Source organism: Canis lupus, chromosome 24 (assembly GCF_003254725.2).
Source record: "Canis lupus dingo isolate Sandy chromosome 24, ASM325472v2, whole genome shotgun sequence".
Classification (NCBI taxonomy): domain Eukaryota; kingdom Metazoa; phylum Chordata; class Mammalia; order Carnivora; family Canidae; genus Canis; species Canis lupus.
In genome coordinates, this window is record NC_064266.1 from 10,562,913 (window position 1) to 10,586,004 (window position 23,092).

The 23,092-nt window shown below is 43.5% G+C and overlaps 1 long non-coding RNA gene across 1 annotated transcript in view; it reads right to left on the reverse strand.

Annotated features, from left to right (window-relative positions):
* Positions 1–16,918, reverse strand: part of LOC112673584 (uncharacterized) — a 31,725-nt gene extending 14,807 nt beyond the window's left edge. The window contains exon 1 of the long non-coding RNA XR_004808947.2: positions 16,787–16,918. This is a non-coding gene — a long non-coding RNA (uncharacterized LOC112673584). The remainder of the gene's footprint in view (positions 1–16,786) is intronic.
* Between the last annotated feature and the right edge of the window lie 6,174 nt (positions 16,919–23,092).

Genomic DNA, 23,092 nt, shown 5'->3' on the forward strand with positions numbered 1-23,092 from the left:
GAGCTGAAGGCAGACCCTTAACCAACTGAGCCACGAGGTGCTTCTGACATTTAAAAGATGTCCCCCAGTTTTTTGGCATTGACCTATTCAAACTGAAGGGCCTATTTCCCCCTTCCCTTAATGTGGACCGGGCTTTGACTCACTTCTAAATGAATAAAATGTGGTAGAAGTGTGATGGTGTGTGATTGCCCCAACTGGGTCATAAAAAGGACAGCTTCAAAAAAAAAATAAAAAATAAATAAATAAATAAAAAAAAAAAAAAAAAAAAGGACAGCTTCTTCCTGGTTCTCTCTCCATCTCTTTCTCTCTCCCTCTCTTTCTCTCTCCTTACCACTCCCTATTTCCTTTCGTGGATTTCTTGTTCTGGCAAAAGTCAACTACTTATAATGAAGACTGTCAAGATCTGTAGACAAGTCTACAAGGAAAAGAACTACCAACCACCAGAACCAACTTGCCACCATGTTGGCAGTGGATCTTCCAGTCCCAGTCAAGTTTTCAGATGACTGCTGCCCAAGCCCATATCTCAAATGCAAAACTAAGCTACTCCTGAATATTTCTGACCCCAGGAACCGTGATAGATAATACACTTTTATTGCTGTTGTAAGCCACTAAGTTATGGTATAATTCATTATGCAGAAATCAATAACTAACACAAGGAAAGATTAAGAATTAGAGCTTTTATTTTTAACCATAGTTCAGGATTCTGGGTGCAAACAACAGGATCCACTCTAGCTAGTTTAAATAGAAAGGAAACATATTAACGGGTACTAAAAAATCTGCAGGAGGGCCAGAGTATCAGGTCTAGAGGCTATAAAGGAAACAACAATGCTCAAAGCACAGGATATCTCTGCTTCAGTCAGGATTCCATTCCTGCTGAAACTGGATTAAGATATTTCAGCTTGCAACATTAAAGTTGGTAGCTAAGTGCCAGAATCTTCACCATTAATATTCTAGAAAGCTGGATGCCTTCATGCCTCCCTTTACCCAAAAATGGAACCTGTGAAGTGCCAGCTTATTCTTTCTGCTCTCTTCTAATCAGAGGTCTGATACAGTGCAATACTTACTGTGTATCTGCAAGGGTAGATGGGAAGAAAATAGTTGTGGGCTCCATTCTTGGGGAGGTGTGAGTTATAAGATAGGAAATACCCCAGTGATAGGAAGGGAGTCCAAAAGGTGCTGAGTAGCTAGAAAAATTGACAAATGCTCACTTCTTGTGCCATATAAAATCATCATTATATTACTAAAATATAGACAATTAGAGAAATTACTGACATGTCTTTCTACTTCCTAGAACCCAAATTGGTAAAAGAATTTCAACTCTAGTACTATTCCCAAGCAATTTTAATGACTACCTATGGCTATGTACGAAGAGGAATTCTAGGCTCAAGTGGTAAGAAATCTTAGATCAAGTTGTAATGATGCCATGTGTACTACATATTTGGGTTAAATAATAGGTACCTACAAAAAGAAATGCCCAACCTCTGTATTTTCTCTGCTTTCCTTCAAGGGGGGGTCTGAAAATACTCCATGACCTTTTACAATTGTTTAGATTAAACCTGTTCCCATTGACCAAACCCTTTTTAGTCATCTATCTGAAATAGCATGCAAGCCAATGTCCTCATTGTATCCCTCAAGTATTTGGTAGAACCCAGACATGTAAAACAGCTCTTCTAGTTAAATATGGCCTCTTGTCCTGTCTCCTCCTCAACCTTTTACACTTTTGTCATCCCCTGAGGGATCCCTCAAGAACTGCAAATTCCACTAGATGCAGCTGGAATATCTCTGACCTATACAATTGGTAAAACCAACTGTTTATCTCCAGGGCTCCTTCATTCATGCTCATTTTCTCTTTCCTATCATTCAAATTCAGCCAAACAGTAAGAATAAATTGTGGATCAAAAGTCCCTACACTTTAACCATTCCATTTCCCTGCCTGGATGGTGTGATTTTTTTCACCATGAGTCATTAATGTTAATAGCAGTAGAACTTAGCATGATTTGCTGTCTTTAGTCACTTCACAGAGGCCAACTTCAGGACTGACAATGACAAGTCTACATTAAATTGCTTCATCTTCATCCTGTGCTAACAGCAAGAGACCTCCCCCTATCTGAAGATTGAACATCACACCTATGATGTTGTGGTTTCAGTGGGGCAGATCCCCCCTTGCCTCCATTTTCATTAACCACTGTTTCTCCGATTGCCCTCAGCAGTCATGCCATAAGCAACGCTTCTTTCATGTTAGTATGCACACAAATCACCTGGGCATCTGTTTAAAATGCAGATTCTATTTTGGCAGGAGGGGCCAAGATCTTACATTCCCATCAAGCTCCGAAGTGATGCTGAAGCTTTTGGTCCTTGCTACACCTTACCTAGCAATGTTCTTCTCTTTTTTCTTTTTAATAATAAATGTATTTTTTATTGGTGTTCAATTTGCCAACATACAGAATAACACCCAGTGCTCATCCCGTCAAGTGCCCCCCTCAGTGCCCATCACCCATTCACCCCCACCCCCCGCCCTCCTCCCCTTCCATAACCCCTAGTTCGTTTCCCAGGGTTAGGAGTCTTCATGTTCTGTCTCCCTTTCTGATATTTCCCACACATTTCTTCTCCCTTCCCTTCTATTCCCTTTCACTATTATTTATATTCCCCAAATGAATGAGAACATATAATGTTTGTCCTTCTCCGCTTGACTCATTTCACTCAGCATAACGCAATGTTCTTCTTAACCCAGTTTCACCCTCAATGGGAAGTTTTTTCCTAGAACTCTACTTGTGTACCATTTCTTCTTACCGCTATCCTTTGGATCACATTTCTTCACCATCAATCCCCTAGATATTGGTGTTCATTCCTGCTCTACCCTTAATCACACTAGTTTTATTCATTCAATGAACCAGTAATCATTAAGCACCTACCATGAGCTAGACACCATGCTGTGCACTAAGGATACATCCATAAACAAGATTAGCCCTGCTCACATGGAACTTACAATCTAAAGAGAAAAACATTAACAAATAACTACTTAATAACTACTTGTAATTGCAAGGAGTGCTAGGAATGGAAATTACAGGATGCTCTGAGAGCAAATAATGAAGGAAAATCTAATCAAGTCTCTTGGGCCCTTGGGGTTTCCACTTGGCATGACTTCCTCTGGTATGATATAAACTCAGTCTTGTGTATGGTGAGGCAGAGCATTATAAATTTCCTTCATAGCCCTTTACCTTCCTCTTGACCATGGTCACTAGTGTGCACTTGGTATTCCATGGCCACACTCACCTTTGACAGAGAGATGAGCATGGCATGGAGGCTTATGGTTGGCATGTGTGTCTTGGACTTCCATAACTCCAAATTAATATTGGATGGCCTCATGTAATTCTTGCCCCCTCGTCTCCCCTTGACAATGGTGCTGGCCATCTGCAATGGCAAGCTGTTCCCTCCAAATTCTAGTCAATACTTCCCCTTGCTCAAAAATGACAGCAAATATAATACCTAATTTCTTCCTCTCATGACCTTTGTTGATCTACTACCTAGAACTATGACTCGGTTACTGCCAGCAAATTACACTGATTAACACCAAGGCTTTTAATATGTGTTCATTAAGGATGACAAGGTCCAAATCTACTTGCCATATGAGAGACTCTGGACTCCTTAGGCTCAGAAAGCTTATCTAGCTGCAATACTTATCCTTTCCAGTCTCATGGGGTATCAGGCAAGAAAAAAAATAAAAAGTATGGATATTGCAGAACTGTTATAATCTATGTAAGATAAGGCTTTCCATGGTTTCAGTTGTAAAATTCATTCCTATATGGTTTCATATTCAAAGAAATATGATCCATCAGCCAGACTGGATCTACAATGGAAGTTCACTCCCCACAGAGAGCCTGCTTCTCCCTTTCCCTGTGTCTCTGCCTCACTCTCTGTGTCTCTCATGAATAAATAAATAAAACCTTTTTTAAAAATAATAAGATAAAATAAAATAAAATAAAATAAAATAAAATAAAATAATAAAATAAAATAAAAGTGGACTAAAGTAACTGCCTGAATATCTTCTCTCTCCTGCCTCTCTTAAAGCTCTGCTAACTCCCCATCCAACCAGACCCACTGAGCATTGACCCTTCATCGCCAGCCTTTCCGTTGTGGTATTTATTCTCCTAGAGTCTTATGACAATAGTCTCTCTCTCTCTCCCTCTCTCTCTCTCCCTCTCTCTCTCTCTCTCTCTCTCCCTCTCTCCACTGTCAGCCCAGCATGATCTGGCTATGTCAGCCCTGTCAGCTCTGTTGCTTTGCCCAATGGCCTGATTCAGTACAGGATCTTGAGGCAGATCTAGAATTCTTCCCCTTGGAATCTCCCACCCAGGAGGAAGAGAGGGCAGATGTACATTCTCTCATATTGTCTGTGCTTGGTTTTGTCACTGCCACTTCATTAACCCAAGGAATTAATTTCTATTACTTCAAGGAAAAGGATCAGGGCAGTTATTATTAACATTCTAGTCTTTGCTGATTAAGAAAATAGAAAATGGAAAAAAAAAGAAAATAGAAAATGGCAAAAAGCTAGTGTGAAATCAGTAAACTTTATATTTAACTGACTAGCATCTGCATTCAATTAAAAAATGTCTGTATATATATATACAGTCTGTATGCAAATCTTTATACATACACACATACACGCACATGTACTAGATGCCTCCCTTCTCCAGTCCTGCCAAGAAAATAAGGCCTCCCATGTCCCTTCACCATAATCCTTTCTCCACAACCCACATGCTGGAATCCACAGATACCTGTCACGTAATTAACTTAGATAATACTTATCACATATGACCCATTTTTAAACTTTACCTAAACATATTGCTTTTCAGGAAATGTCCAAAGTGTCTGATGTTAGGAGCAAATACAAGTCATTGTAGTCCTAAGTATGTCGTATTTTTAGGACTCTTGGAGAGATAGATTCTAATCAAGTGTCTTTGACACATATCTGACTTTTTGGCACTATATAAAGCCACATAAATCCTTACACTGGGAGTGAGCTCTGAGCCAATACTTGTGAATGCTAATTGTATACAACATTAATGGAGAATGTGGATGACACTGGCTTCCTAACCTGCTGCTTTGTTTCATAATCTCTGGCTTACCAGCTGGGGCTTTGATGGGGCATTTTACAGCACAGCCTTTGCTACCCTTGTGAAACATTTTAATCACGTAAAATGTGCTGTAGGATTGTAAGTAATATGGAGCCTGCTCTTGGCATCTGTGCCATAATCATCTCTTCTCATCACTTCACTGCCTGTTTAGGAGTCTTTGGAAGGCTTCCTTTCATATGAATAGGGGTGTGGAGTTTAATCAGTCATGCCTGGCAAAGACACCCTCATTTCCAATTCCAGTTCCAATTCCAGTTTAACAACTCACCAAAGGTTGTGTCGGGAAGTTCTCTTAACTTCCTTGTTCTTTTATTGAATTGGCATTTCCTCTCAGTCTCCAGAGCAGTCATTTCCCTCTTTCAGGAATGGGATACTCTGGAAGGCCTGTTGTAAATGTTCAAAACAACTTACCCACACACCAATCAAAACTCAAGCCAAAGTCACATGGCAACCACTTAACCTGCTCTGAGTTCTTCCAAGCAGAATCTTGGCACCAAAAAAATAGTCCTAATTCCTATCTTGGTGAGATATTAGGAATATGTCTGAGCCAAATATTGGAATCAATGACACAATTCTTGTCCCTTCCCAGTTCCATGGTGCCTATTGACAAAATAAATTATCTAGTGCCTCCCTAAGTTTCCACACTGCCTTTGACCCCAATTCAAGACACAATGTAGACTTTCCCCCACAGCTTAGAGTCTATTACTAGCTGGTTTCACCTAACTTTCTGATAAATGGAAGAGTAATTTATAGCACAAGAGTGAACGAAGGCATTAGTATGGAGAGAAACCACCAGGGTCCACTCTAAGCATCAACTTATGCAAAAAATATAAAATGGGCTCTCTCAAAGGTAATGGGCCAGTATTACTGGGTTCAGGGATTAGTTCAGCCTGACCTGCTCCTACCCCAGAAGAGCTGGCCTCTGATGGCCTTTGTGGGGTGTTCTTCTGAGGTCAGGCAAAAATTGGCTGCACACCTTGCAGGAAGGAAAACTGCTAATGGGAATGGTATCACTAGTGTGACCAGGGTACTCTTATTTCAAGAGTAAACCATTTCTTCTGTATATGGGTGCATTTTGGCAAATTCATAAATAGGCAAATGTCAACCAATAGGGGCCAGAGGGGAAGGATTTCCACTCCTTCCCTTGTTCAAGCCTAAACATGCTGGTGTTCTTTCAGGTTCTCAAACACTCTAATACTAAATGTCATGGCACAACACCCTTGGTCTCCAGATCTGCTGCACATCCCAATCATCTGGGAGCTTTCAAGAATCCCAGTGTCCAACTCTCAGCCCATCCCAATTATATCCAAATGGCTAAGGGACGGATCCAGGCATCAGTAGTTTTTAAAGATCCCCTAAATGCTCCCATGTGCAGTAATTTGGGAACTACCAGCAGAGTGGTTATGAGCACAGACCCAGGAGACAGATCTGGGTTTGAATCCTTGTTCCACAACTTACCAGCTATGTGAGTTAAAGCTAGTGAGCTACTTAAACTGTGTTTCCATGTTGTCATTTATAAAATGTAGTATTTTACAAATAAGATTAGCATAACCTCACAGGGTTTCTATAAGGATTAAATGATCTATTATTTGTAAAATGCTTAAGTCAATTCCTCATATATACTAAGAGCTATACAAGTCTGTCAAAAAGAATAACACACGTGAGCTCATTTCTACCTCAGGGCCTTTGCTCTTGGTTTTCTGTCTGGAGTTCACCATTCCTGACCTTCATGGCCAAAACTAGGCCCATCTGCCTTGGTTATAATCTTAGTGCCCTTTTTTATTCTCATGTACACACTTAGGTATGTATTTATTGAATATATTTTGGTTGTCTCCCCCACTAGAATATAAACTCAGCAAGAGCAGGATCTGCCCAATCTCTAGAAGAATGCCTGAGGAAATGGGTCCATGAAGGAATGTGGACACAAGATTGGGTCTAACTCACTGGTAATGTGAAGAGCAGACATTAAAGGAAAGATGTCCAGGTCTTTTGACAGAGACCCTTCCAGAGGCTCCAAAATGCCCATGGTTCAAATACAATCTTTGGGTTTGTTGTGGGTGAGACTCCACAGCTGGAAAGAGGTACACACATTAACATCTGCAATTAAACCTTGTGCAATAAGAACCTTGCCTGTAAACAAGCAAAGTGGCCTCTCCCTGAAAATCTAGAGCTGATGAAATTGCACTCCAGATAATTACCTCATTTGAATTCTCTCATTTCATTTCAGTAAATAGTTCATATCTATTTTATTTAGTCTAAAGCTTGTCTATTTTCATTTTATAAATTGCTCCCCTCCAACCAGGGTCCCCAGTAATCACTCACTCTGTGGGTATGAGAGATTAACCTCTGAGAATTTTAAACAGAATGAAATACATGAGGATCATATCAAAGGTAGGGAAGATATTTATATCTTCTAGAGATAGCATGGTGCAGATTAGCAATAAGACTTCATGGATACAGAGGCCGTCTCGATGTATCTCATTAGGATTCAGCATTTCGGTTTAGGCTAATCATCCTACAGATGTGTTCCATTTCATGGAAGATGAGACATCCTAACCTGGAACCCTAAGCCATCCTGAGGTCAATGTGGATTACAGAGTCACTTCCTTGTACGGATGCATGTGCAAATGCAGTGTGAATCCCCACAGATTCATGTTCCTATCCCTGCGTGTTTCAGATCCTAGCTGCAAAGTCGCTTCCTGGGAAGGCTAAGAACTGAAGTCAGCTAAAGGTCCACTGGGTATAACAAAGGCTCCAGAATGTCTGAGTCTCTGAGAGGTCATGGAAATTACTAAAATATGATTTACAGTAATGTTTGGGGGAAAATGTGTAATTTAATTTGAACTTTTCTCTCCATTTCATCAGCACAAGAAGCAGCATGGCCCATACGGACTTCCCAAGGTCAGTTGTCTGCCTTCTCAAGGGTTCATGGCAGTCTTGACTGGACTAATCAGAAGAAACTTCACAGAGGGTCCCCAGGCCACAGTATAGGCCCTGGTCTCCTATACCTCCTTCACCTGTGGTACCTGGAACAGTGATCCTTCCTCACCTTCAAGTTCAAGAACCTCCAGACCCTCACATATCAAAGCAAGGCTCTGGGAAGTTCACAGGTTGACTCCACCTAAGGCAAGCTCCTAGTGAACAACATTCCTCAGGGAACCAAACCAAAATGTACTCTAGGTAGATGGCTGATAATTTGTCAGAGCATCACAGTTTGAAGTTTTCTGTTAACCTGCATTTTGTTCTAGATTGCCTAGCAGATGTCAGCCAGGCAATATCATCCTTACCTTCATTATTGCCCACTGGGGTCCATGGTTTGGTCCCCACATTTGACTCCTGGTCAGGGATCAGATCAACATCATTCAGCTGCTTTCTACTTCATGTACATTGTAAGGAATTTGCTACATTTCCAGAATATGTATGCTCTGCTCACTAGGCTAAACTATTTCCTTCTGATCCCCTCCCCTCCCCCCCACAGCTGTTATGTGGTCCCATTTGAGTCTCAGACATCTAGAGGAGTGCTTCCTAAATGTTAATATGCTCACAGATCACCTATACATGTTTTAAAATGCAGATTCTGATTCAGGAGGTCTGAGACAGTGCCTGAGACTCTGCATTTTCAAAAGGCACCGAGAGTACAACACTACTGACCCAGAACGACACATTCTAGAGAAGCAACTATCTAGAGCTTCTTTATTGTCTCTCCTCAAATACATCAAAATCTAATCATTGAAAGTGACTTTGGATCATGAAGGTTGAAATGAGAGGGGAGGCTTGGTATGTTTCCATCCTCAGGAGTATTTGCCATTTTAGAAAACTAAGAATACTTTGCCAAAGGAATGGCGGTGTTATTGTGGAATTCTGAAGCTGTGATGGTTTTTTTGTTTGTTTGTTTTTATTTTTATTTTTTAAAGATTTTATTTATTTATTGAGACACAGAGAGAGAGAGAGGCAGAGACACAAGGCAGAGGGAGAAGCAGGCTCCATGCAGGGAACCTGACGTGGGACTCGATCCCGGATCTCCAGGATCACACCCTGGGCTGCAGGCAGCACTAAACCACTGTGCCACCGGGGGTTGCCCTGTTTGTTTGTTTTTAAAGATTTTATTTATTTATTCATGAGAGACACAGAGAAAGGCAGAGACATAGGCAGAGGGAAAAGCAGACTCCCTGTGGGGAACCGATGCAGGACTCAATCCCAGCACCCTAGGATCACACCCTGAGCCAAAGGCAGACACTCAACCACTGAGCCACCCAGGCATCCCAACTAGGGTGGTTTCAGTTAAGCCTGGAACATCCTTCTCAAATCATCAGAAATCCTGATTATTGCCTGTATCCTGAGGCCCCATTTGTAATGAGCAGTGCCTAGTAATGAGGCCAGTGGCAACTGCATGGAAACAGATGCAAAGGGGAAGTAAAGGCCCTGACATGACAGGACACAAGGTCTCTCTTCCTTCACACAATAATCTACCTGGATCTTTGCCTGTGGTTTCTTCTGCATCATGCAGGACCAAAGAACAGAAAGATAGCCATGGTCACCTCTTCTGCAGCCTCAGCTGACCATAAATTCTGCTTTAAGCCCTGTTCCCTGTCCAGACATCACCAGCAAAAAATGTAGCAGGGGACAGGAAATGGTTAAAACCAACTCATTGCTTTATTATCCAGAGCAGCTGATGGAGGAAAATCATAAGTGAAACTCTCCCAATTGCTATTCCCCTACCTTGTTCTTTTTAGGATTCTTTTATTTATAGCTAGGAAAAAAAATACCTACAGCTGTGTTTCTCAGTTGCAGGTCACTTCAGGCAGCATTTCCACCCACTGGGTCCCTGCTTGCTGAGCACACCCCTGGGAGGAACCACCTGACCCCCTTTTCCACAGCCCTGTGACATCCCAGCATTTTCTAGCCTGATAACCTATTAGCCAGTGACCTTCCACATGGGTTATCAGCCAGTGACCTTCCACATGGGCCCTCTCTCTGACTTGTCTAGGATCCATAGATTAATTTCTTTATTCTATTGCATTATCAGATGAATGGATCTGAAAGACAAATAGCTCCCCTCTAAGTCCTTTTTGGAGTTATGACAGACCTTGTGTGGTGATTAGGTTAGCAGAGTGCTTAGTGGCCAGAGCTCCAAACACATTCAGATGCGAATCCTACTATGCCAGTTCCTTAACTTCTGTTTCCTCATCTGTATGGTGTGGATGATAATAGCACCAAACCCACTGGTACAAGGATTAAATAAATGCATGCCAAGTATTTACTCCCATGTTTGAGCAGACAAGGTATTCAACACATGGTAGCAATTACTACAAGGGTGGTGATGAGGAGGGATAAACTGGAACCATAGAATTAAAGCAGGAAGAGACATCACCTGGGCCAGGGCATTGCACGCTTTATGGAGCCTGAGAATCACCTCGGAGCACAGATTGCTGGGCTCCACCCCAAGATGACTAGACTCGGTAGGTCAGTGGGTCCGGGGAGAGCCCATACATTTGCATATCTAGCAAGCCCCCAGGTGATGCTTTTAGTACCAAGTAGCTAGACTAACGCTTTTTCTGACACAAAATGTAGTCCCACGTCTCCAATTCCTGTAAGATCTCTTGGAAGCTCTGTTGGGCAACTCCTACAATGGTAGAAGAAAGGAAATGAATCCTTGTGGGTGATCAGTAATAAATCATGAGCTTTAAATATATTACTTTATCCTCACAATAACTTATGGAGTTACTTACGGTTCTGTTTTGTTTCATTTGTTTTTTAAGATGATGAAGCTAAGGCTAAAATGCCTTAGACACTTTCACAGAAAAAAATCGAAGATCCGGAATTTGAACCCAGTTCCTAAGTTCTTGTGTTAGTGACATTCAGTTGTATCTGCCAACCTCTACCTCACACTGCACTTCATTGATGGGCAGCTCTTAAAAGTTAGACTATCTTTTCGTTTTCACACTGAGCTACAGCCTGCCTCTGTCGATTCACTGGTCCTAGTCATGGCTTCTGGGTCTTCAGTAGAATTGAAAAGGACTTATTCTTCATATTATTTGGGTAGAGAAAGGACAATCATTACCTTTAGTGCTCACTTAATCATGATTAAGTGTGTAGGTCCTAACAAAGGGTTTCTATGTTCAAATCCTGACTGTCTTATTCCTTATCTGGGTGACTCTGGTCAAGGTTCTAATGGATCTGTGCTGTCATTTTCTTAAATCTATAACATGGAATACTATTATTACCTTCATCAGAATAGTGAGTGAAGAAAACAGTTTAATGCATGTACAGAGTGACACGGCAATTTTAGCCTTTATTATTTCAATCCATAAAGACTTTGTAAAGTCTTCATAAAGTCCTTTGTGACCGAGGCCTTAAAAATTGGAGAGGTCAGATGTTTGTTGTTTTCTTTTTTTCCCCTCTTCATGATATGACTACAGTACATTTAGCAGTGTCTTTGAAGTCTTCGCTGCTGATTAGAGGTTCTGGATAAAAAGAATATCAAGGGCAGCTGTGCATTTCATCAACAAGAAACCTGAGGTAAACCAATAAAGTTGCTATGTAGTTACTCTGTTTTTTGCAGAAGTGATTCTGCTTCTTGTATTTTAAGGTCGAAAAATGGAGTTTTCATGGTGTTAAAGAGGACCACCCATGCACATCCCAGCCAGAGCCTTCCAGACCTCCAGGAAAGCCAAAGGATGGGAAGATAGATAGAAATATTTAATCATCAAAGACAGGGGGATTTTTTAGTGCTTGGCAAAAATCATTCTATAAGTTAAAGAAATAATACAAATGATGAGGCAAAGGAAAATGGGTATTATTTATGCCTCATGTCCTAGACTGATTGATTAAAAAAAAAAAATCCTGAATTCCCCTCCCTTCCTTGAATGCTTGCCCTTGGCAATATGACTTTTCAGTCCTTCCCACCAAAAGGTGGAGTCTGTTTCCTCAATTCTTGACTCTGGGCTTGGCCATAGGACTTGTTTTGGCCATAAGGATGCAGCAGAAGGGATGCTATAGGAGTACCAAACCTGGGCCCAAGAGGCTCAGCACTCTTATTAGAACTTTGCCATCACATCATGAATAAGCCCAGGCTAGCCTGCTGGAGAATGAGACACATGGTCCAGTCATCCTCATTGTCCCAGACAAGTGAGTGAGGCCACCCAAGACCAGCCAGCCACATCCCTACTATCGAGTGATTACAGACTCATGAGCAAGCTCAGTCCAGATCAGTCAGGTCTGGTCCAGAGCAGCAGAACCACCCAGCTGATCCAGGAGCTCATGAGACTCATGAGAAATAGAGTTTCCTGTTTCATCCCTCTGGGCTTTGAGCTGTTTTTTTTTCCACACCAAAAGCTAATTCATACACCCACTATAGAGTTGGCAGGAATAAAACTGCAACAACCACCATATTAAAAGCAAGAATAATACTACTTGTATAGTTTGAACTACAGAAAATTGTTAGAATTCAACCATTTTTAACTTACAAAAATGGCAATATCATGTGAGCCAACCTAATATTATTATGTACTTCTCAATATCAAGCACTATGTTATATGAATTATCTTGTTTAATCTCTACAATTCCATGAAGTAGATACTACTATCTTGATTTTACCAATGAGGACATAGAGAGAGATTTGTCAGAAGAATGAATAAAAGAGAAGGCAACATTTCTCAAGGTCACACGACCAATACCTAGAGGGAGAGGAATTTGAGAGTGGACTGGACTGATTCTTCTGCCTACATACTTTCTACAACAGAAAGCAGGTGTTGGGATCCCCGGGTGGCGCAGCGGTTTGGCGCCTGCCTTTGGCCCAGGGCGCGATCCTGGAGACCCGGGATCGAATCCCACATCGGGCTCCCGGTGCATGGAGCCTGCTTCTCTCTCTGCCTGTGTCTCTGCCTCTCTCTCTCTCTCACTGTGTGCCTATCATAAATAAAAAAAATAAAAAAAAAAAAAAGAAAGCAGGTGTTAATCACATTTATCAACCATTTCACTGGGCATCAGCTGTCTTAAAACCTTTACGTGCCTTATCCCATTTAGACATCACATATAGCTTTGCAAAGCTGGTGTAATTTATGTGTGGGGAAGCCAAGGCACTCCAGCACTCACTAATTTAACCAAGATAATACAGAAAGTAAATGGCCAGGCCAGAATTTAAATCCAGGCGATGCTCCAGAAACTGTGGTCAACTATACTTGGCACCTTCCAAGGAACTGATTAAGGAGAATTGGAAGGAGAGGATGGTGTTTCTCAGAAGCAGAACACTAGTAAAGGTTTTGCATCTCTGAAGTTAAGCCTGTAGTACCTCAGCTTCATTATAGTAAAAATCCCATTTTATAAATGCTATTCTTTCTAAGCGAGCATGCGTGGTCTTTTCACATCTATTGCCAAATTATTACACAGCAACTTTTGGGAAATCAGATTCATCTTTTCCTGGAGGCCTGCAAGGGGACTGTTCTCACAGGCCCTTGGAGAAGCCCCCCAGTTCACCACAAGGGTGAAGGGTGGTGCAGTTCACCATCCCTGCAGCCTGAGTTTTCCACTATCAGCATCACACCTCTGAATTAAGGCACCATTGCCAGAAAGGCCTTGCAAAAATGCAGATATATTACCTGTAAAGTTTAATACGAATTAATTTGCATTGTGCAAATTTAAGTTAAGGACAAATATAGGGACCAATAGAGACCAGCCACATGAAGGAAATGATGGGGCAAGCCTGGTATCATGTAAACGGGGATGGTGAGGACTGTAGCAAATCGAGGAGTCCATGTACCCTCTAAATGGAGACACTGGTACTAACATCAAGGCAATTTTTGCCATTGACAATGACAGATATTTTTAGTTCACACACAAAAAAAGACAAAACATCTAGATATTTTGGGGTAATTTCCCTTTAAACTATCATGAGGGAAAACTGATTCATGGGCTGAAATAGGTCTGCAGGAGGCTAGTTTGGGACACTGTGCTTAGACCAATATATCATTTCCTTAAGGAAGAACTATTCCAAATGTTGTCCCTGCACCAGCGACATCAACATCACCTGGGAACTGGTTGAAAATGCAAGCTCTCTGGCCTCATCCCAGATACCTAAATGAAATCTCTCGGAGTATGACCCAGGTATCTGGGTTTAATGAGCCTTTCAGGTGATTCTTTTCTAAATCAGGGTATGAATGGTCCAGAAGCAGAAGTACTAGATGTGCAAGTATGTGCAAGGAGTCAAGGACGGGGTCTGGAGCTGTTGGAGGGGAAGGTATCTGGCCCTCTGGGTCAGGAAGAGGAAAAGGAAAGGGAAAGGTGTGACAAGACAAGAGAAGGCATTCTGGGAGCTCTGCAAACATGACTGTCACCTATGGAGAGACTCTTGGTTGCTCCTCCTCCAAAGCCAGGATATCAGGCTCTCTGAGGCTGGTACCTCCTCCTCTCTCAACTCCCGGAAAAGTGACACTGTGTTCCCATATCTGCAGAGCAGTGTCAGTGCTAAATCTGTTCTGAAGCATGTCTCTGAAGTTGTCACCATTCTCAACTAATTAGTCAAAGGCTTCCATCTGCCTAGTGGCTCACCACACTTCTCATATTAATTTTTTATGCAAATGGAGTGATTTTAGGGAGGAATGATGTTGAGCAGAATGATAGGTACCTCACTGGAGCCAGAATAAGATATATCCTTAAGGTGCAATAAGCAAAATCTCCAGAAAGGTCATGTTGAACCAAGCTTATGTATTTGGGCTCTTCTGATGCTCAAAAATAACTTCAATTAAAGTCATGGGAAATGTCTGAAAAAATATATAGTTACCTAACTTCCCTACTGTAATCTTAACTGTTTAAGAAGCTGGCCACCAAGCCAATCATTCAATTCACAGTTCAATTAATTTCTCCTTCTTTCTTTTATTCTCCTTCATTTTTTTTTTTTTTTTGCTTAGCCATGTAATCTTATTTTATTCTTTCCTTCTTTATATTATTTTCTGCCTTCTTTTTAAAGAAGCTGACTTATCTTTCAAGAACAAATTCCATTGTAGCAGTGACCTCAAGGACGATAAAACAGTAGATTAAAACCCAATAGTAGCTTGAAATGCTGGGGATGATTTGAAAGAAAGGGTCAATTGTCTAGTATTAATTCAGTAATAACTGGAGAGACATTATTCTTATTGCCTCCTTCCAGGCAGAACTATCTGATGTCTCTGAAGTTCAATGCCATTGTAAAGGGAAGTAAAATAAAAACTGGATACAGGCCAATTCTGACTCCAATATTGACGGATGTTTTGGGGGATAGAAATTAGACTCTGGGTTCAGATCATTTCCTTGCCCCTGTATCAGATAGTTATTGGTGCATACAAGGCATGCCAATACTTAATGGCTTAAACAACAATCACTTATTTTTTTTTTTTTTTTAACAATCACTTATTTAGCTGAGAATTCTGTGGGCCTACCCCACAGTTCTGTTGATTTGGCTGGGAACCACCATGTGACTCCATCAAGTGGTCAGCTGGACGGTTTCTAAGGGCTTAGTGGTCTAAGACAGCTCAGTTTCTGTGGACTGCTAGCTTTTGAGGCATGATAGACACTGTTGGTGCCCTGCCCAAATTCCCTAGGATCCCTTCTGCTGATTCCTTGTGCCTGTTCCCAACTGGGCAGTGCTTTGCTGCTAAGGAGTGGCCCCTATGACCTCTCTCAGAGGGTGTCCTTGGGTAACTGCAGCTTCCTCACCAGCACAGACAGCTGGGAGTTGCTGAGAGTTATATCCTCCTGATGGCCTCCAGCCCAGGATGAAAACCCAGCTCCCTTACTCAGTGGAGATAAACTCTGAGGCCTAACTGCTGTTCTAGAACACCCCACAGGATCAGGCAGAGGCAGGGAATTTGCCTGAATGCATGTTTGCTCACCCTCTTCCCTACCCTTCTTGACCCTCAACCCTCTCCTGGGAGCACTTTCTTAGGAGAACATTGGCTTGTCTCAGGGTCTGTTTCCAGAGATCCCAACCTAAGAAATCTGGTCTAATCCAACTGTCTTTGAGCAGAGAGGTCCTGCTGGTCTGCGGGATTTGTATGTGGTTTCTTCAGGAACATCTACCTGAAGACAGAGTTTCCTAGCCAAAGAGAGTTTAAAATAAAAACCACCTCAAACAGCCCAGCGTTTTATGTCGGTGAAGAGACAAACATGCAAAGAAGTGAAGGCACACAGTCTGGGAGGACAGAACAAATTCAGGGGTCCTTGGACCTGAGTCACATTCACTGGGGACTGAATTCCCCCAAGAGGCAGGTCACTGAGAGGGAAGAGAACTGTGCAGAGGGATTGGGGGGGCTTACGGAGATGGGGTGCTGCCTGGTTCAGCAATCCTTTAGTAAAGCCATTAGATTTTTAAAACTAAAAAGAGAGAGAGAGAGAAAGAAGGAAGGAAAGAGCCATGGGGTCTGCATCCTGGGAAACCGGGGCTTCAGAACTGGCCGTGGCCTTGTGACCCTCTCTCCCACACCTCCTCCCCTCCGTCTCTGCCTCCCCCAAGCTGCACGCTGGCTTCCTCTGCCTCCTCCGCCTCCTTTTTTCTTTCTCTTTACCTGCCTTCTCCCCTTCCTCCTCCCCCCACCCTTCCCCCACCTTCTTCCTCTCCCCCCTTGCCCTGCCTCCCCCCTCCTCCTCTTCCTCCCCCTTCTCTCCCTCTCTCTCCAGCTCACCGCAAGTACCGCTAGCTTCTCCACGATCCCTTTCTCTCTGAAGAACTTCCCTTCTACTGATTTCTGTTTTCACAAGTGAGGACTTGTGAGCCAGGTGAGCGGGCCCAGCCCAGGAGCCTGCACTGGCAGCACTGCAGGAGTGGGGGGGGGGGGGGTTAGGGCCCCTCCCTCCCTCCCTACGCCGCAGGGCCTGATTTATGGAATGCGACATCGATGTGAAAGTATTGTCAAGCTTCTGGAGCTAGGAAGATATTCAGATCACTCCGCTCACGTACATCATATTTATGAAAGGAAAAGGAAGTGGGTGGATTATAAATGAGAAGAACCTGGAAGAAAAAAACGCTCTCCTTTCCAAAGTCAGTCTTTCACCAACTTCTTTCCAAAAGGCTGAGCCCATTGGTAAGTACCTTACGTCTGTCACGTGTGACAGTTTCTGGCTCCTTTTGCAAAAGAGGCAGCCTTCGGGACTTCCCCACGGGCCCCCCAGATCTGCCACACCCAGGCTTCTGCCTGGCCCCCCACCTCGGGCAACCACCAAGCCCAGCACAGGAACTGAGACAGCTAGGGGCAGTCAGAGAAATCACTAGTCTCTCCATCTCTGTGTAGACACGGAAGCTGGAGCCCGTAAAGGCAAGGGCTACACAGAGGTTCCAAGAACCAAACTGGGGCTGGCCCTGGTCTGCGAGTCAAGATCCCGGGCCTGGGTCCGAGCCCCACTAAGCGTTTCCTTTCGACCTCAGGCCAGCCACTGTGCCCTTGAGGCCTCAGTGTGGCTGACTTTTTTAAATGGCCACAATTATTCCTGCTTCCTCATATCCACACTCTTTGCGTGTGACTCCCCTGTGTCTCCCAGCAAGAGGAGGAGTCTGTCCCTGGCCCCTTACCCTGGGCTGGCCATGTGATTGGCTTTGGCCAACAGAAGGGAGCAGAAGTTCTGAGACTAAGCCTCAGGGGTCTTGCACACGATGGCTCCCTTTCTTGGAAGCCTGCCCCACCAGCATGTGCAAAATCCCGGGCTAGCCTTTGAGAGAATCAGAGACCCCCCATGGAGCTGAGGCCAGCCTACACCAGCCAGTTCTCGGCTGCGCTGGAGCTGTCCACAACTCCACAAATCTAGCCCTGGGAGACAATAAAAACTGTCCAGCTATGGCCATCTCAAATCTGTGACCAAGGGTATCATGAAATAAATAAACGATTGTTATTTTATGCAGCAGAAATTAACTGACATACTCGGTTTCTTTATCTGCACAAATGCACATAAAGGTTAGAACATAAAGATCTCTTTTTTGGGATCCCTGGGTGGCGCAGCGGTTTGGCACCTGCCTTTGGCCCAGGGCGCGATCCTGGAGACCCAGGATCGAATCCCACATCAGGCTCCCGGTGCATGGAGCCTGCTTCTCCCTCTGCCTGTGTCTCTGCCTCTCTCTCTCTCTCTCTCTGTGTGACTATCATAAAATAAAAAAAATTTTTTTTAAAATCTCTTTTTTTAGGTGTTTTTGAAATACCAAATGTATAAAAGTTTGAGGCCTAGAGCTAAGCTGTCCATTAGGGTGGCCACTAGCCACATGTGGCTATTTAAACTTAAACAATTAGTTGAAATGAAATAAAAGTAAATAGTTCTTTAGTTGCACTAGCCACATTTCAAATGCTTGACAGTCACGTGTGAGTAGTGGCCACTGTGCAGGACAGCATAGGTACAGAACATTGCCCTAATCACAGAAGAATGTAAAAAATGGTGCCATCCTGGAGCCTCCATGGTAGCAAGCGTCCGAGCTGAACATACAAGGAAAGACAGACCCTTCTGACCCACCGCATCTATACTCACTCCCCCAACACTTGCTGTTCCACAACAAATACCCTTCACACACCCTCTGAAAATTTCATATCTATGTTTTGAGTCTTCCGTTTTACCTAAAATATCTAAACCTCAGTGGTTGGCGTCTGCCTTTGGCCCAGGACATGATTCTGGAGTCCTGGGTTCAAGTCCCACACTGGGCTCCTTGCAGGGAGCCTCCTTCTCCCTCTGCCTGTGTTTCTGCCTCTCTCTCTGTGTCTCTCATGAATAAATAAATAAAATCTTAAAAAAGAAGAAGAAGAAGAAGAAGAAGAAGAAGAAGAAGAAGAAGAAGAAGAAGAAGAAGTCGTCCTTGGATTGACTGCAAGCAATTCCAGTATTGTAGTAAGAGAAGGGGAGTGGGGCTCTTAACAAGGTAGAAAAGTCTTTAGACAGATGCCAAGCTTTTCCTCCTTTAGGGGATTGCCCTAGTTTTTATTTTAAGCATTTTTTTCCATGTTGATAGGGTTGATAGCTGACTTTATCTGCATTCAATCCTTAAAGAAGATTGACGATTGATTTTTTTTTTTTCCCCTCTGTGTGTATGTGGGAGGTTTCCTCCCAATTCTCTTTCTACTTTTTTCCCTCTCCAATGCCCAGGGCTTCCTCTGACTTCAAAGAACTAGAAAAGACTCAGAGGAAAATGGGTATCTGACCTAATTAAGCATATAGATTAAGATTTTCTCTCGTGGTTGATAAAAAATTCCCTTTTCTTCGCCAGCCTCATTCTGATTTCCTGGAAAACCACCCTCCTGCTGCCCTTCAATGAAGTACTGTCCCTATAAGAAGCCAGAGGCAGGGCAGGCAGGTGGGACCCGTGAGACAGCAGAGGCAAGAGGGGGCCATTAGTAGAGATGTTTGGGGACTGGGCTGCCTGGGTTGGAATCCCAGTTCAGCCACCTCCTACCTCTAGTGGATCCTTGGTCTAATTACTTAATCTTCCTGAGCCTCAGGTTACAGGGTTGTAAAATGAGGATGGCAACTGTTATTACCTGGGAAGGGTTTGATGACTGAATACAAGAGAGGCCCTGAGAACAGTGCCTGGCACGGAGCAAGAGCTCAGAGTAACCAAAGTTGACGTGCCAGTGTCCTGTCCAGGTTCTCAGAGACCCAGGCTGCTGGTGCTGTGTCCACCCACTAGCTCCTGTTTGCTTTGCCGCGGACAGCTTGCACCTGAGACCTTCTTTTTTTTTTTTTTTAATTTATTTTTTATTGGTGTTCAATTTACTAACATACAGAATAACCCCCAGTGCCCATCACCCATTCACTCCCACCCCCCCGCCCTCTCCCCTTCCACCACCCCTAGTTCGTTTCCCAGAGTTAGCAGTCTTTACGTTCTGTCTCCCTTTCTGATATTTCCCACACATTTCTTCTCCCTTCCCTTATATTCCCTTTCACTATTATTTATATTCCCCAAATGAATGAGAACATATAATGTTTGTCCTTCTCCGACCTGAGACCTTCTTCAGAGGCCTGCCCCTGGGCTACTGGGGCCACCTTACCTGCAACAGCAGGGAGCCTGCCTGCCCGGCGTTATCCCAAGAAGACAGGTACACGGGAGCCACAGGTACAAGGGAGCCACAGTGAGAGAGCCCTTTCCCTCGCCTTCAGGCAGACAGATGATGAGTCATAATTCACACTCAGGAGCTGCCCTCAGGATCAGGTTGAGCCTGGGGCTTTGCCTTGCTTGGCTTCTTCCGCTTTTCTGTCTGGCTTTCCCTACTCCTAGGTTCCTCCTGAGAGCACTTCCCCAGTAAATCACTCACACAGAAATCCTTTCAGGCTCTGCTTCTAGAGAATCAGACCTAATATAGTAACTATTCTTCTTCTTCTTCTTTGCTGAGGGAGCAGAAAGCAAGCTGAGGAGAAAGCACAAGCTGACACCCTCCCACCACCCCCCACCCCTGCCCTGAGATATGTGTGACATTCCTCAGGAACTCCTGGCTGCCCTAAAACTAAGGGAAGGGAAAAGCAAATGGTTAACTAATAGACATCACAGTCCTGCAAGACAGTCTCCATCAGTTCACCAACGTCTTCGTGATTGACCAGGAAAAAGCATTCTTATCAATAGCCTAACTTTCAGAGACCCCCAACTCAGTTTCTTGGAGCCCTAATATCACCGTCCCCTCCATAGTAATGTGCGAAACAAAGGTAGAAGGGAATGTAAATAAAATAAAATTTCCTTATAACCTGTGGCCCATTGACAAATACTTCAGGCAGGCAGAGCACAACATTCCTCCAAGAAACTCCCAACTGTCATCATGTTAATGTTTTGCTAGAGGGAAAAACAACTTTAGCTGGACAATAACAAGGCCTCTGGTATCCTTTTGCACACCTCCCTTTGTCCTTACCTCCCCCAACTCCCAAGTATATAATCAGTCACCCCTCACCATCCCAGTGCAGCTCTTTCTGCCCACGGGTCCTGTCCCCATGCTTTAATAAAACCACCTTTTTGTACCAAAAAAACATCTCACGAATTCTTTCTTGCCTCTCAGCTCTGGACCTCACCCCACTAAACTTCACCTACATTCCAAAACTACATTACCAGGATGCATACATTTTAGTATGGTCCACTCTGAGAAGGACAGACCCTGGGAAATGACACCCCGCACCCCGCCCCTCTGCCCCACATCCTGAGTAGCAATGGCTCTTAATCTTAAACCTACTTCAGAATCCCTGGAGGGCTTGTTAAAACACAAACTGCCGGACCTCACTCCCAGGGGTTCTGATCCAGTAGGTCTGGGGTGAGACTCATGAATTGGCACACCTATCAAATGCCTAGGTGAGGCTGCCACTGCTGTTTTGCAGACCCAACTGGAGAAGCTAGCGTGGGCCTACAAGATGCCTGGCTCCATGGGGATGGGCACAGATGGAAGGGGCCAGAGAGGGGCTGTCTCCGAAGTGCAGGGAACAAAGTAGGGCCTGGCTCTCTGGCTCTTGAGTGATAATGTTCTTGGCCATGAAAGAACATCCTTAGTCATCCAGGGACTTACGCAAAAGGCAGAGTCTACAGGATGGCAAAAGCTTGGCATATCAATTTGCTATTGCTGCCGTAACAAATTACCACAAACTTAGCAGCTGAATACAACACAAATTTATATTACAGTTCTAGAGGTTCCAAGTCTGAAATGGGTCTTATAGGGCTGAAGTCAAAGGCTGTGTCCTTCCCAGAGGCTCTAGGGGGAGAATCCACTCCTTGCCTTTTTCTGATTCTACAAGCTGCCCTTATTCCTTGGTCTGTGGCCATATCAATCCAACCTCTGTGTCTATCATCCCATGTTCTCTGAGTCCGACCCTGCTGCCTCCTCCTGCCTCACTTTTTCTTCTTCAAACTCTGGCCAGCCACCATGTGAACAATCCTGGGCTAGCCTGCTGGAAGATGGAACATATGGAGTAGAGATGAGCTATCCCATCCGACGTCATCCAGGACCAGTTAGCCTCCAGATGACATTCCAGATGTCTGCAAATGCTTGTGGGAGCCCAGCCAGACTTTTGAGAAATAATAAATGTCTGTTGTGTTAAGGCAGTACATTTTGAGGTGGCTTGTCAGACTCAGTGGATCACAGACACCCAGCCTGAAAGGAAGAGAGGGTGTTTGGTGGCCTGGTTACTTTCAACCAGGTCCAGTCTGCAAGTATCCCTCACGTGGCCATCACGCAATACATTAAAAAATCAGAAGAAGTTTCACTTTAAATTTCAGACTGCTGACTTATTTTGAAATATTAGAAGAGCAGACTGGAAGGGAGCATGAGGAGGCCTTCTGAAATGCTGAGAACGTTCCATTTCTTGATCTGGGTGCTGGTTGCACCGCGGATGTTTAGTTTATAAGAACGTATCAAGCTGTACACTTAGATATTAGTCTTTTCTGTAGATAATGTTATACTTTAATTAGAAGTCAAAATAAAGGGACACTTGGGTGGCTCAGTTGGTTAAGTGTCCAAGTCTTGGTTTCAGCTCAGGTCATGATCTCAGGGTTGTGAGATTGAGCCTAGAATTGGGCTCTACACTTAGTGCAGAGTCTGCTTGAGATCCTCACACTCTCCCTCTGCCCTTACCCTGCTCATGTTCTCTCTCTCTCTCTTAAATAAGTAAATAGTATCTTTTTTAAAAGAAGTCAAAAGAAAGTGAAATAAGGTAAAATAGGGCTATTGTTAAGTCAAGGCCTATGACATGAACATGCGGAGGCAATGAATTTAACTCCCTGCTTTAGAAGCCTCAAAAAGTTACGTACTCCCCAATTAGCCACATTTCCCTCTTCATCCTTTGTCCTACCCTTGACTATTAGTCGCCTGTTTCCTATAGGTACCTGCCAATGTGGCCAATTATGATTAATATTACTTAATAATTATTAAATTATTATCTCTTATAAAGCATGTTGTAGGGATATGTTTTAATCAAACTATTATTATGTGTTCAGTCATCTTTAAGTTTCTGGCTTCTTCTTCTTCTTCTTCTTCTTCTTCTTCTTCTTC